A 15,604-nucleotide genomic window follows, 5' to 3' on the forward strand; every position below is an offset into this window, starting at 1 on the left:
CACAATCATATAACCTAACACATTTCTCAATGAACCAGACTATGGAGATATCTCATCAGTGAAGAATGAATGTCAAAGAAAAAGGTTCCAAGGACTGAAGCTTGTTTCATTGCATGTCTTAAATTTTTTTTTAATATTTACTATTGGGTTGTTAGAAACCTCATAGAGCCCAACTCTTCTTCCTTTCCTAAATAAAATGTCAATCAACTGTGTTAATAGACTTGACCTTTCCACCAAATATAATTCTCTAATTTTTCAGCAGACCATCATAATAAAATGGAATGAAGTATAAGCTCTCTTCAACTGCTCCCTAACCCTCTTCAAATTTCTATTTTTAGGATACTTTTTCAAGCTTAAGATCATTTTCATCAGAATAAAATGTCAGTGATTTAGAAAGCACAATGGATAGAAATATTTATGTGAAAATGGAAATATGTATTTAAAAAAAAAAATTCAGCCTATATGTTACGAACTTCTGATAGTGGAGTTGAAATCTAGACTCGATGCTCTACAGCATTGAGTTTCATATGTTACATGGTGTTTAAATTCTTCCTGAGATTTTGCTATGAATATCACTGTTTTGCATGTTTCTTCCATTTAAATATCAAAGATCTCAATCTAATATGAAAGATCATTGTTACCAAGTTTAAGAAAGATTATTATGCAGACAAAAATGGCCAGTTGTAAGAATAAATGTCTAACAGTGTTTTGGTATGTCTCTTTTACAGTCAGTGTACTGTGATTAATTCATTTGACTATATATCTCCACAAGCAAAACATCTGTTCTTCTATCATACTTTAGTCTCTTATCACCTTGTATAAAGCCACCTCCCTCAATACTACTACCCTATCAGTTGAAAGGGTCTTGTCTTGCAAGTTAGTTGGTAACCTCACTAGTGCTGGCGCCATGTAAAAGGCATCCGATACAATTTAAGTGGTTGGCATTAGGAAGGGCATTCAACTACAAAAATTATATCAAAGCAGACTTTGTCAAACAGAGTTTGGTGCAGTCCTCTAGATTGCCATTCCCTTTTAAATCATTCAGCTTGGAAAACGGATGTTAAAGATGTTGATGATTATATTTCTCACAAGCTGTGGATGTTTTGTTAATGTCAGGAATCTTTCTTAATATGCAAATGACAGAAACCTCTGAACTGAATTCTTATAAAGCCAAAACCTGATGTGAATTTCTGTCTGAAGTTATTTGCGCTTCTGAAACTCACTGGGTTCTGGGCACTGATGTTACTGTAATTTCCTTTGTCGATGGTTACTGGCCTTGCATCTTCAACGATGTATGGAGTAAGATAAGCAACAGGAAGGGCATCTAGCTGTGAAACAATGTCTGAATAAGATATTCATCTAACCCATACTTGCATAGAGAAACAAACAAAACTGACCGACCTTAATATTCTCTCTCTTAGATAAAGATGATGCTTTGGTTTTAAAAAATAGGATTTGGCTATAGAAGAAAGATCATGCTTTGTCTCCAATATATTGCTAGTGTTTAATTTATTCATCTCAAAGGGATGAAAAGGAAACTGAACCTTTGAGATGTGAAATTAAAAGCACTGCTTGAAATATAATGCTATAAAGCACTTTACACACGCCATCTTGCTTCTTAACCGTTTTTCTGCATCATTTTAATGCCTCAGGTGTACAGAAGAGAAAGTATGATTGAGAAAAATCTGAGTACATTGTGTTTTCTTTATTCCTTTTTAACTACTGGTTATAATTGGTTTTTCTAAACTCTACTCTTTTCTTCCTTTTTTTGAAATAACATCTCGAGGAAAAAAAAACATGCTGAAATGTTTTATGTATTTACTATTTTAATAACCTCTGTTATAAAACTGTTTACAAATAAAGACTTAATGAAGTGTGAGTAGTAGAGTAATTTACTGTGTGGGACAAAACTGAAAACTTAAATTGACTATAAAAGATGGTTAGTTTACTTTTGCTCAGGTGTTAACTCAAGGTCATTTGTCATTGAGTGGACCTGTAATTGAAGATATTCTATCCATTGACCATCTCATCTTTGTATATCCCTTTCAAACATAGATGGGTGGGCTTAATTTTGTTGCTAATAAATTGAGTGCACACATACAGTATCCATTTTGATGGACTTTTTCTTCTCATGATTGCTTTGTAAAGCCAGGAAGTCAATAGGGTTGTTTGATTATTGAGAGTAAACAGGCAGAAAAAATGGATTTTCTAAAATAGCATTTTAGTTATTTTAATTTTTTAGTACAAAAAGGGTAGTATCCATGACTTTGGAAAGCTCCTCCAGGCTGGTTAGATCAATGTATGTTCAGTGTGTACTTGAGTTGGTTGTTGTAGTTTAACCCCACATCTACATGATTGAGCATGCTTATGATGAAGGGTGTTCTAGCTATGTCCATCCTATCTTTCTCAGATAATGCAGCTAAGATTACATGATCTACTGTGGTCTTCCTCTTTAGGATGATACAGCAGGATTTGATGGAGATTTAACAACTAGTTCTAGCAGGTTAAATTACTTTGTAGAAGCTCTCTTTGGAAAAAAAAAAATCATGGGTGGAGAGGGAATTTCACAGAACTGGTGGGTTTGGTTTGTGTAGCAGTTTACAAAGGAGGAGAAGCATTAGATGGGTCTGGATGGAGGTGGTAAGCAGCTTGTTATTTCAGACAAGCAGAAACCACTATAGTAGCAATAGAAAAAGTATAGGGAGAGATATGACTTAAAATTTGGTGGTAAATTTCTATTTTTGATTATGTTTCTCAAAGGTAAGTACTTCCAGCTTCTATTAACTCAAACATTGTGAGACAATGTTTTCTTGATATTTTTTCTATATATTTTGAGAAATGCACTTTTTTTCCTTCATTTATATTAAATTCATCTTTCCATCAGCTTTTAAAGTTTTCTGTTATATTATTTTTCCTATTCAATAACTCCCACCTCTGAGACCACCAGATCAAGTCATACTTTGGCAACTTTCATTTGCTCATGTTTATCCAGCAACTTTTCTTTGGATCATATTTGCTTTACTTCATACTACGTTACTGTTATCCATTGGATAATATTGTCCTCTTTTAGTAATTTTTACAGTTGTATGGTACCTACTTTATGCATTGCTATTTCTTGAGCCATATTTTCTGTTCTACATTGTCGTCCTTCAGACTATGTTGCTGTCCTGAAATGCTGTGGCCTCCACCTTCCTTCAAGCATTATTTAAGTATCTTCCTTCAGATATTGGGGCTGTTCTTCATTGACATTCTTCTGGCATAGATGCTTTCCAATATTCTATCTTCTACCAGCCATTGCTGCCCATGTTATACTTGAAAAAAATTTGGCAGTATTCTTTATTCTAAAGCTGTTTGATATTTTGCATGAAACTTTGTCACATATAAAACAGCAAACTGTTGAGCAGTCTGCTCACAAGAGAATAACAATATTGGGTCATTGTGGAGTGGGTTATGCACTGAAAGAGTTAAGGTATCTATTCCATATTTTCTTGAAATATTTGCATTTTCCATTCGAACAGTTGCTAATCTTATATTATAAAATAGCATATTATTTAATGACTGGAATGGTTTGGAATTTCCGAATTTTGTCTGTCGATTTAATCTTGTAAATTATTCTCTTATCTCACCCATCACATTTTACATCCACTTCTGTTATGCTTGAATGACTATAATGGTATACGCAGTTGTGATCATTTACAAACTTGCAACAATTTTAATATTTTTTTGCTAGCAGTTATCCAGACAAAAGCTAATATGTTCCTTCCTCAGAGGTACAATATTGAATGCCATTTTTGATCAGTGTACTTGTGGCTGGTAGTTTAGCACATTCATGACATCCCTTTGTACCTCCATAAGCCATTGGGACAAATATCAATGAATTTCGATTTCATGTAAGATATCAAGAGCCAGTTAGCTTGGCAGAGTGTAATCCTCTGTAGCCTATAACCACTGAAGATGTTGAATAGTGCTGCAAGCCAATGGCACACTCATACAATTCAAAGTGCTCCCTCTGTTTAACCCATAAGCATTTAAACTGGTCATTTCTGGCTCAAATGTTCTGTTTTATGTTCAAATTGGCAAGATCTGACCTCTTGCACCTACCCTGCAATATCATTCTAAAAATAAACTATCATATCATTGAAATCTTGAAGCTTTCAGATAATGTATGATAAATTCAAAACATTGTGGCAATAATTTGCATGCCAAAGCTGTGAGTTTTTTTTAAAGTTAAATAGACTGAGCTGTGTACTGAGTCTACAAATAGTGCAATACTGAAAACATGGTAAAGCTGCTTATTTCTTAACAAGTTGTCTAATAAATTGTTGGTTTAGCCATTCATGCACAAAAATTGTCTTGCATACGCTTCTTTCAGTTTCTGTCTCCTAAATACCCTCACAAATCTTTAATTGGTCCAGGGTTACAGCAGAAGACATTTGCCAAAGGTGCTGCATAGTAGGATTGAACTTAAAGCTACGTGGTTGAGAAGCAAACTTCTTAACCACTCAGCCACTCCTTAAACCTATTTTACTTTCATTAATATTTATAATAATTTTATTGAATGAATGGATAGTGGAAATTTAGTCTTTGATTATGTGTGATCTCTTATTAAAATCTAGGATGCAGAATCAGAAATCTAGTGAAGCTGCAATTTTATGTATATTACTATATATACACAGGAAGACTGACAATGATTAAATATATAGTAGACAAATATATAGTATTAAGCTTCAGATTTTATTATTTCACGTCTGTATTTATGCCCCCCCCCCTTTGTTCTGAGTTCTGACTCCACTTTAGTCAATTTTGTAATACAAACTCATTATTAAGTATCAAATCAGTTGACTAAATGCCCTCCCAAAATGTATGCCATTCTGTTTGAGGTTGAAGTTATTGCAACTTAATGTAAGGATGTAAGGTCTTGGCTGATTTCATTTCATTGGAAAAGAATGAACATTTTTTATCTTTTAGCTGTATGACCTTTTTGTAGGGCCTCCAAGACTGATGAGTGAGAAAAAGGAAGGTGTCCCCTAACAAGTGACTTGACCCAAATGCTTACAACGGAGAGGATTTTGCTAAAAGTAACCATTGTGCCAAATGGTAGTGATAAATTGGTTGGTGGGTAGACCACAGCAGAATTTGAACCAGAACAAATAGAAGGCATTCAGTCCCAAATATGTGCTTTTTTTTTTTAAATAACTCTAAGTGATGAAAGACAAAATTGACTTCTGTGGGATTTGAACTCACTTTCTAATGCTCAAACAATTTTACCAATTCGTCACTTGGTCAGGTGGGAATTGATGGATTTGTAGATGCTACTTTTAAGGCTTCTCTGGGACCACCTTAGAAACCATTTATATGTTATATGTGGAAGTATCTTGAATTATTTTTGCTCCTTTAGATTAGTTTGTTTACAGTTTATTCTTGTTTTTATTAGATATAGTCAACTTTTTGTGTGTGTTCAGGTTGAAACGAATGCAAATTGAGCATCCTTGAATTTTTATAAAATTAGAAGTTTTGAGACTAAAAATTCTTGTATCATTTAATTGTTGTTAAGTAAATAACTTTAGAAATTGTGGGTTTTTACAAACCTGTATCGAGCTTTCGATGCTATGTGTTACCTTCGTTATTTTTATTTAATAAAATTTTTGCGTTAGCGTGACGTGCGAATACTTTTTTAGAATTCAGGAATTTTGTTCCAAGTTTATGGAATTTCCTTCTGGTGGCCTGACTGCTATCTCGTTACGATGTTTTCTTTATAGGTTTACATCCTTTAAACACACACACACACACAAATATTTATGTATATATATATATATATATATATATATATACACACACACACACACACCAATGGTCCTGTTTTGCTTTTGTTAATGGAACAGTTGGTTTTGTACGGACATAACTGCAAATAAACTATTATTACACTGGGAAGAAACGTACTGAAACTATTACTACGTATGTGAATGTTATTCTTTTAACACCTCACTGTTAATAGCTGAGCGTGCTAAAGGGGTTTTATACCGACCGATACGTGATCGTTAAATAAGACTGAGTCATAATCCTCGGTTATTGAAGAAATCTCGAATATATTTAGTGGATATTTTAGTTGATTTACTTTCTCTTTATATGGTCAAAATATTGTCATTAGTGCAGATGTTCTGCTGTATTATTCGGGAATTAAATATATTCATCCTCTCAAAACGAAAAAAAGATGGCCATAATCCATAATATTTGTGTATACACACAAAATAAGGACACGATTAAGTGATGCCTCTTGTACGATGTTGTGAAGTAGCTGACATGGCACTAAGTCCCGTCTAGCGTCGTCACTATCAAAATATGTTTCACTATTGATGTGTTGGAGCAGAAAAAAATAAAACAAAAATATAATTAAAATGCCAGCTACTAATAATAATGTGTCGGGGAAATAACTGTCATAGCTAGTAATTTCCATTTCAGTTTCGTAAATTCATTTTGTTTGTAATTGAGTCGAATTATTCTGCAGTCACAAACTTTGGCAAGGCAGTACGTGTAAAGCAAGCCTTTTACTTTCCCCACCCCGAGATTCAAACGCATTGAATCAGGGGAGATAACCCAGAACTGATGCTCTTTACATTTTCACTTAAATAAAATTTTTTGGTCGTTTTATTCCATTTGACCCTTTCTTTCAAAGACCAGTACTTACTGCGTATGTTTATTCGAAAATGTTTTTTTTTTAATTTTTATTTCGAAAATGAAAAGGAAGAGTGAAAATCGAAAAGTGTAAAAATATTCTGCGTTAAGTCGGACGTTATCCAATTTTACGGCAGTCGTAAATAGGTACATTTCCTGTAATTGCCGCCATATTGCCATGAAACACAAGCGTGACTGTCTGGTAAGACTGGCTGATTTCATTTAGCTCTCAGACATCCTTTATTTTAGATCATTTATTTCTTATCTTCGATTCATATTTGTGAAATTACTTCACATTCATTGTGTCAAGCGCGTTACCTTGTGTTGTCGATTGCTTATTTTTTTTGCTCATTTCGCGGATGTCTGTCTGTGTGTGTGTGTGTGTGTGTATGTGTGTTTAAATGACGTTCTCTCTCTCATAACTCCTTACGTTTAGTCGTGTTATTTTCGCATAGAATTAATTGCATTTGCATTTTTCCAAACAGAAATAAATCTGTTAAAGCTGTTTTTTTTCAAACTTTAAACAATATTTAACCTTGGCCTCTTAGTGGTCTCGCACTTGTCCACTATGTTCGATTGGTTGGTACGTGCTCCGCCACCTTCGCTCTGTGTCATTCACTTAAATACACGACTATGGTGTCTCAACAATTTTCCCATTTAACAGTTTACATTTTGCAACTTTTATCCTTCCCGTACACATGCGTCTAAGCCTGTTTTATTTCTCCACAAGTAGATCTCTCGATTACTCTTCGTTGTCTCTGCAACACTTTTTTTTTCTTATAACGTTTTGATAGAAGTCTTGAGCTGCTCAATGTCGGACATTTACCATCAGTGTGATAACTACTGCCTACGGAAGGTGCGTCCCTTTGTAATTATTCATTAAAACATTTATTATCCTTGTTTTAATGTTCTTTTTCTCATTTCTAAGCTTTCTCATCAGTCACTGACCTTTCAGTGTATTTGATACGCTCAAGTTTTTTTTGTTTTCCTAATTTCGTTGCAATGTCTCAATATTATTTGGTCTTTATTTTTAGCTTATATTTTTCGTTTTCATTTTGTTTCTCTGTTAGAAATTGGATCAAACCTTTTATTGATCTTTTAGTATTTTGTTTCTTTGTGTAAAATTCTAGCTAATTGGTTGTGCATGTGACTTGGGTTTCTGAATTCACTTATGAATAGAATATTAAACGTTGCAGAAACCTTTTCAAACTAATAATCGGGTATGACATTTGGGTCTGATTTTCTAATTTCTCTCGACGAGGTTTCATATCTTTAACAGGTTTTCATACGTTTCTCCTAACACTTGTTAAACATTATTGATTAAGTTCGATTATGTTAATCTATTTTTCTTGAACATCTTGGTTGATTTCTCTCCCTCTTGTATGCAACCTCTTATGAAAAATAAAAGCAAAAAACGCGAAACAAATAATGCTTGTCTAAAAAGTGGAACTAGCTGGGCATTACCAACCAGCAGCAGCTAATTTTGTCCAACTAATTAAATTCTATATCTACCGATCAGTCGATGTGATCTATCAGTTCGGATATATAGATTTTGTACACTGGCCGTCCTCCCCTTAATTTTCATTTACAACTCCCGATTCTCGAACTTTTTCATTTGTTAAATATTGTAACTTTACGATGCTATTTTAAATTCATCATGGCAATTACGTTGGTGGACTTGGCATTTGTCATGATTTCATATAAAATAGTTTTAACTAAACTCTTTAGACTGAGATTTTCTTGATATCATCCTGCAATTAAATTTTTAATGTTGTATAATCCGTGGAGTTAAATCTTGATGTGTTTCATTTGGAGTAGACAAACTTCGCTTCGAATGTATATACGTGTTGATTCTTTTGATTAGATGTTTGTCTGCTCTTTTTGAGAATGGAGTATTCTCTTTTTTTTTTTTTTCTTCTGATAGAAATAAACTGGATTATAGATTAAATTTCACTTTTTTTTTTTTTAATAACTCTGTCAGTGCTTTTCAAAAATATATCATTTTTAATAATTGCTGGTTTTTTTTTTTGGATAAGAATGTTATATTTCTGTCGAGTTATTTACTATACGTTTTCTCTCCGAACTTACGTATTATATCATATTACTCATTAAGTATTGATCGGTGATTAATTTATTACTAACTGTTTATTCATGATGGTGAATTTACTTTTGATATGAACAGCTCAAGTTCATCTTCACGTGTGAACTAATAAAACTTATCTAATATTCAGATTAACCATCTTATGTATTTTTAAGGATATATTCACATTGCCAACATTACAGTTTGCTATTTTCTTTTCTCTGAGTTAGAAGTGGTTTAGTAATTGACTTTGTTTATTATGAACGAAAGAATCCTTTTCTTTGTATTTATCTAGATTTGTTTAAATATTTGCGTGAATATAATACGTGAAACTGAAAGAATTTAGAAAATTTCGTAAAAGCGTCTAATTTAGTAATTTACCACACCGTCAGAGAAAAAAAAATAGATGTAAAATTTTTAGTGAGGGAGCATCTGCCTTATCTCACGCCTTGTTAGAAATAGCAAAAAAAAAAAAAAAGATATTGCATAAGTCTGTAAAATACGGAATAATCGTGACAAAAATATCTTACCTCAGGCCTCACCGATCAGAACTGGCCTGGGGCTAAACAGCAACAGATGTAAACATGTTAAAGTATTGAGATAGGCATCTTGTTGATATACAGGTTGTTGCATTCTATTAGGCTGTCAGTGGTTATAAATTTTGAAAAGTACGAAAGTTGTAATTTGTCAAAGAATTCTCGTGGATTTCTGAAATGTCTTCATAGTTATTGTCAGTGTTTAAAATTTTTTCTTTTAAATATTAGCATGGAGTTAACAGTCCTTTCTTTTTATTTAAAAAACTTCTCTGTTCTTGGCACACATCTTACAATCTCTTATTCCGTTAAGCTGATTGATTCTGCTATGTAGATAATCTTGACTGTTAGCTTATGACACTTTTTAACCAACAGATGTTGCCCATTATTTGTTTTCATAGTGACTATCCTGTAATTTTAGTTTGCTCATTGATCCAGTGATTGAGGGTTCAAACCATGTCGCTGACATTACACTTAATATTGACTTGTAATGATGTGCTCTATTTTTCATATTAGGTGAATTATGCTTTGAAGAGTAAAGGAAGCTAAAATGGATTTTTGATAAGTGTTTAAGAATTTGCACTTTTTAAAATCTTAGATTATATAAATGTATGTAAAAATTATATAACTTCCTTTTCAATAAAATTTCAGTTTCAAAAACTTTAAGGCAATATTTTAACCTTCCCTAAAACCTTTCTTTGAGAAGTATAAGTTTATATATTTTAGTAAACTTCTAGATTCTCCATTTCATTTTGATTACTCATTGTATAAAAATAAACCCAGTCACAAACAAAAGGTTTGGAATCAATTTAACAACTGTTTGTTTAAAGTGCCATTAAATGTAATTAGGTTAACAGATTTGATTAAAGCTATAATTATATTTTTAATGTATTTTTCCATGCAGAGATAAGCCAATTTGAACATTTTGTAGAAGGCCTTGTTTGTGTAACAACGTAAAAACAAATGTTCGGAGTGATCTTTAGGTCTATCATATCAGAAATTACAGAATACCCTTCATTGTTCTACATAGTGTTCTTTTTGGGTGGGATTCATATATATATATTCCCAAAAATGTCTTGGATAATCTCGAATGGAAAATTTATACTTTGGTTTTCTAATCAGTTGTTTTTTAAATTTCTTTTTCAAATTAGTGTTTTTTTTCTTTTGTGTTTGTTAGTCTGAGCAATTTAAGTAACTGCTCATAGTCTTTAGATGAACTTAGACTTGGAAAATTAAGGTATTTTGGTTACATTAATCCAGATGTTTGAAAGCTGTGAAATGTGAATGATTTGTCTTTTGACTTTTTTCAAAGTGTCATTTATTGTTATATGCCCCTTCTAAATCCAAATACAAAATCATATTGGGATTATCTTTCATTTAGGTGAACTGAAGCATGTAATTAAGTGGAATGAAGTAATTTGTCAATGCAACAATGAAATAATTAGTTAGGGTCATTAATTATTGAAGATCTGTCCAACCATGCAAGCACAGAAAAATGGATGTAATACAATGCTGGTTGATTACACTTAAATTGTATAATTGAGTTTATAATAGCTGTTATTTCAAAGGTCTGAGTAGAGCACACATATAGAAGATGAATAATCTCTTTGTCTTTCTTTCTTTCTCATACATGTATAGGCATTTAGTAAAAGAAGTTAGAATATGATATATAATTTGCATAATTTAGATGCTTTATTTGACCATTCTAGTTCACATACACAAAACACTAATATACTTGGTGATATACTCTTTTACAGGTTTTGGTCATTGGAACATGACTATACTGGGGCAACACCTTCGAGGGTCTAGCCAATCATATCAAATACAGTGCTTATTTTATTGGACTCTGTTTATTGTACTGTTAAGTCAAAACTGGTATAGACACACCCATGCATGCTTAGATATGCTAAACACACACACTCATGAGAATATGCCCTTCAGTGGCTTCTTGTTCAAGGTGCCACCGAATTTGAAACTACATGATTGTGAAGTGAACTTCTTTATGACCCTGCTGTGTCTTGTACTTATATACATTTATGTTTTAGTGACTCAAAACATTGCTGGAAGGATAAATATAAAATAGGATATAATCTATTAACACTTATTTCAACAATTCATTAAATCATTTGGATTTACAAAACTGTCTTAACAAAAATGGGATTTCTTATTTAATCTTCTATGTCTTGGCAAATATTTGAAATATTCAGTTGTATGTTGTTCTTGTCTGCAGCATTGAACTATGTCTCTATATGAAATTTGCTTACAGCCACATTAAATGAATGAGAGAGAGAGAGATAAGTACCAATGATAAAATTGCAAGCAGTGGCTGGTAGGCAGGTGCTATAAGGTTTTGACCAGATTTAACTATCAGAATAATGTTAGCGATATTAAGTTTCCTTTTCTTAATGTTGTATATGAAATGCTTAGCAATAAGTTGTACTTTTATAGTAATTTTGCATAATTAGTATTGTGAAAATAGATTTCACCATATCGCAGACCTTTTTGTAGCAGTTATGTTGAATATTACTGTTGAAATAGTTCAGTGAATAAACCTTGAAATGTCTCTGTAAAAATAAGCTATTGAAAATTAAAATAAGTTTGGCTCCTTTCCTAGCCTATTTGCTAAAAACTAAGAGACATGACTCTATCCTTCAATGTTGTCACCTTATGTTAATGTTGTAAATGACATCACAGTCAAGAGATCTATACCTCATTACAGGAGTTGTCCCTTTGCCAATGAAAGTTTGGTGCTCTTGCTGTAACAAATTGTTATTTAAGTGAGTATGTGCACATTCTTCACTCTCCATATGGCATTTTACATTTGGAGAGTAATGGTCATCACTGTTGTTTTGTCATTTCTTGAATATTTGTATGGATGAAATGATTTTATTTATTTGTAGTATTACCAAAACTGTTTTATGCTTATTTTTAGTTCTATTCATTGTTTATTTCTTCTCTTTTCCAAGATATAAATTTTAAGCATTTTCTCTTTTTGTTTTAAAAATAATCTGACTGTGGTGTTTTGCTTGTTATTTTGAGAGTCTGTGGTCGTCATTGGCTGCTATTGTATTTAAGTCCAAGTTCAGTTCAGGGTATTTGTAGTAGATAGATATTTCAGAATTATGCTTTATTGTTGTTGTGGCTACAATTGTTTGTTTTTAGGGTGTTGAAAGTTGGGTCTATTTTGAAAATTAGTTTATATGTATCTGTCCTTGCAATTTAGAAGTTTAATTTGATTTTTATTCGAGGCAGATATAATTCTAAAAGTATTTAACAATTTGATAAATAAATATTCATGTGATACAGTATTTTTAAAAAGATAAATGTTTAATAATGATTTATTGCACATGCAAACATACATGCACACATGCTTGCATTACAGTTTTGCTTCTTTCATAAGTGAATTACATTTTCAGTGGTTAATATGCTTTTAAGGTTATGTTCATTAGTAAATAACATTACATGTCTTTAAGACTTATTGAATGAAGTTTTCATTAATAAAATTGATATTTTGGTATAAATAGTAAATTTTAGCTATAGGTGTGTGTTTGTTTGTGTGTGTGTGTGTGTGTGTGATCATCCTAATCATCATCATTTAACATTTGCTTTCCATGCTGGTATGGATTAGATGGCTTGACTGGAACTAGTAAGCCAGAGAACTGCACCAGGTTCCAGTCTGAATTTGGCTTGGTTTCTATGGTGGGATACCCTTCCTAATGCCAGCCACTCTGAGTATGTGGTGGGTGCCTTGTATGTGGCACTGGTCTCAACCACAACTACAGTTTCACTTCATGATCACTTGTCATCCCTTTGAATGATAACATTCGAATACCATGTTTCACCATCTCATTCCGTGTCTTCCTGGGTCTACCTCTTCCACAGGTTCCCTCCACAGAGATCACTTTACACAACTGTCTTCATCCAAATGCATCACATGACCATACCAGGGCATTCATCTCTCTTGCACACCACATCTGATGCCATCTTATGCTCAATTTTTCTCTCAAGACACTTATACTCTGTTGTACATGAACACTGATGAACCTCATACAGCTCTCCAGCTTGCCAATTCTGGTCAAACCTCTAACCCATTCCAGCATGGAAAACGGATGTTGCTGATGATACACACACACACACACACATGTATGTCTGTAATGACAGTGAATCCTTGAAAAAAGATAGTGGAAGTGTCAAGGGCATAGTTTTCTTATTCATCCCATTTTAACTTACAGAAGAATCTAAAAAACATTTTTCCTTTAGCACTTACCCTTATTTTAATTTTTTCTTTAAATATCAGCCACTACTTTGTTTTACTTGGTTATAAGAACAGCTTTGGCTAGCTTTCTCTGTCATTATTCATTAGATATTTGGGTGAAAAGTGAAAACAAGGTGATTTGACTATTATAAATAAAATATGACTGGATTATGTTTCAGTTAAGTAGGTTTTTTTTTCTCCCCCATGACTAATAATCTGACTTAATTTTTTTATTTTAATTTGAGCTAAATATGGGCATCTCTTTTATTCTTTACTAGCTTTTGTATGTGTTTGTGCACCCACCCCAACCTGCTTACCTAAGTACATTGAAGAAAAAAATACAATTTAAAAATTTGAATTTGGACAGTTTTGGCTCGACAAATCTATTACTTGGTTCTTTCATTGATGAACTTCTGTTTTATATCTGTCATATGGATTCTTTTCTTTAAAAAATTCTGAAACAAAACAGTTTCGTTAGTGTTCATATTAAAATAACCAATATGAGGAAGGACATTCAATCCTCTTGCTGCATGAAACAGAACTATACTCCTAAAAATCAGATTTAACCTAATTTGTTCCAGTGTGGTACACTTGAATCATATTCAACTTTGAGAATTAGTCCAAAACATAAATTAATTTCATACCATGATTCGATTATATCAATATTTTAATGATTTTTTTTTCTACACTGTTCTTTAGGCAAATTTCTTCTACCATAGCTATGGTTTGATCACTATCTAGTGAGTGGAATTTGGTAGGTGGAAGCTGTGGAAGCCCGTTGTATATATTAAATGTAACTTTGGCTGGTAAACTTTGTTGTAAAACTGATGCTCTTAAAACAAAGTTCTTTGCAAGAATCAAGGTCTTTGCACCAAGTTATTGGCACTTCCCTGTTACTCTCACTGTTAGAAAGGCAGTGAACCATTGGAAACCTCTAACCAACAATGCTGGAGTTCATAAATTGTGATAGAAAATCTAAAAAATGTTATGTACAAAATCCATTTAACTTGAACTACTTTGAAAATTTGAAAGCTGTTAAAGTTTTAATTTTCATTATCCACATTGAAAATATGGTTACTGAAAATGGAACAAGGAATGAAATTTTTTGCTGTTAAACATTCTGAAAATTAGTTTGAGACAGTAAAAATGTAACAGGACCATTAATGTGACTTAAACCCAGACCACTTTGTAACTGACTGCATTACTTACTTCACACTAGAATGCTTGCCATTCTATCTGCTAATTCAATATAATTTGTTTTTGCTATTTTGTATTATCTTTCTCTCCAAATCTCACTTAGAACAAGCTTTACTATTGTCAAGCATAAGAAGGTATCCTACCATGGTTGATGATTGTATTAACAAGTCAAATTATAAATAAACTTCTGATGATATCAAACATTTGATAAAGTGACTCAAATCCCATCAGATGAGCTTGTTTCTTTTTCTGTCTCAAATTGATACTTATATCTAATATCAAATTCATTGAAATCTAAAATTTAATTGATGAATTAAATTTATTTATGGAGAGAAAAAAAAATCTGAAAATCTCTTTACACTATCATTGAATTTGCTTATTCTGTATATTTTGTGCCAGCTCTTATTCTTTCATAACCTGAATCATTTGTTAGTACTCAAGCAGATTTTGCAAGTAATTCTATTAACAAGGACTCTAATTTTTTTTTCTTTACTCTATTACTCTAAATTTCCCTACTATTTTACACACACACTTTTTATCATTATTCCCCAGTGTTTTTGTGAACCCTTACTGGTTAATAGACATCATTATTATTTCTTGAAAAATTCTCTGTAAATTCATTCAACTTCTTTATAAAGTAGGTGGCTGATGGTCTAAAACTGATTTTGAACCATTTGGATATGTATAAGAAACTATAGCCATGTTCAGTTTAGAGAATTTAGACTAAGGTGTAATATTGAATTAAATGTATAATTTCATACAATAATTCAATTGTATCAACATTTCAATGACTTCTTAGTTCTTTACCATAGGATCTAATAACACTTATGAGCAAACTGCAGGTTTTCTGAATGTCACATCAATGAA

The 15,604-nt window shown here is 32.3% G+C and overlaps 1 protein-coding gene across 3 annotated transcripts in view; it reads left to right on the plus strand.

Moving 5' to 3' along the window:
• LOC115211865 (ankyrin repeat and KH domain-containing protein mask) overlaps window positions 1-15,604 on the plus strand; it is a 123,943-nt gene that overhangs the window by 60,250 nt on the left and 48,089 nt on the right. Inside the window, exon 1 of one of the 3 annotated variants that reach the window (XM_029780596.2) lies at window positions 6,722-6,874. The exons of 1 other annotated variant lie outside the window; for it this stretch is intronic. The gene's annotated coding sequence lies outside the window, so the exon portion shown is untranslated. Of the gene's footprint in view, window positions 1-6,721; window positions 6,875-7,353; window positions 7,529-15,604 lie in introns of those variants that run through there. One more of the 3 variants, XM_029780598.2, reaches the window with a different exon arrangement.

The sequence above is a fragment of the Octopus sinensis genome, linkage group LG5, assembly GCF_006345805.1.
Source record: "Octopus sinensis linkage group LG5, ASM634580v1, whole genome shotgun sequence".
In the NCBI taxonomy this organism is placed as follows: Eukaryota; Metazoa; Mollusca; class Cephalopoda; order Octopoda; family Octopodidae; genus Octopus; species Octopus sinensis.